Raw genomic sequence first — 1,038 nt, forward strand, 5'->3', positions numbered from 1 at the left:
TATTCCTTTTTGTTGGATCTCCAATACTTCTTTTTACTGGCACTCTGTGGGTAATTCCTTTAACTTGGCTGTGAGAAAAGGGGAATGTGAGTGACTATAACATAATACCAACCATTTCATTCTAAGACTATGTACAGAGAAATGGTGTTGTTGAGATAGTATCTAATGCTTTTTAGTTTTCAGTGTGAATTCTTTACTCCAAAAAAACACTAGTCTAAAACTTGAAGCTTAATATCAGAAAGGAGAAAACACACACACACACACGAAATAAAAAACCCAAAGACTGAAAGTCTTGCTACTGAGCTCAGTTGTATTATTTTACACATCTAGAGAAAACTCATTATCTTGAAAGGCAACTAGTACAAATACAGTAGTAAAAAAAAATCTTTTTTCCCCAATCCCAGAAAGGTTGGCTAAGTTTATTAAGTATCAAAACCTAAAGAAAAAGAAAAGATTCATAAAAAGCTTGTGAAAGAGGTTCCTACTCAATGCAGCCACTGACTAGAGAGAATGAAACAAAGACAAGGAGAGTGGCTATGAATTAGAAACAGCTGCTTTTGAAAAGTGGCTAGCATCTTGCTCTTTTCTAGGAGCAGAGATCAGCACAAGGTGAAATGAAAAAGGTGTCACTCAATCACACATGAAGGTGAGCTGGAATTAAAGGAGCAATGAGTATCTCGTGACAATGTCTATCAGAAAGCATCCACTGGAGAGCAAAGAACAGTCCTATGGCAAAATGGATCATCTAGAAGATGTCAACCTGCCTCTCTTCTTGCTTAGATCCATTAATAAATTAGACATGCTGACAGAGTAGAGACATACCGTGAGCCTGGCAGCATACATTTCCTCTCGCCAAGTCTAGCTTAGTTTTAGCAACTTCTGACAAATATCCAGTCCTTTATGAGTAGTAACAATGCCCAGCCTTTAGGATGGACTCAACCCTCAGGAAGAACTTCTGGATATTTGCAATCGATTGTATTGGATTACTTCCACCTGAGAGGTGAAAGAAAGATTTTCTTATCTTTAATAAATATTAAA

The sequence above is a fragment of the Elephantulus edwardii genome, unplaced genomic scaffold (assembly GCF_000299155.1).
Source record: "Elephantulus edwardii isolate Elephantulus edwardi_28Jun2011 unplaced genomic scaffold, EleEdw1.0 scaffold00026, whole genome shotgun sequence".
In the NCBI taxonomy this organism is placed as follows: domain Eukaryota; kingdom Metazoa; phylum Chordata; class Mammalia; order Macroscelidea; family Macroscelididae; genus Elephantulus; species Elephantulus edwardii.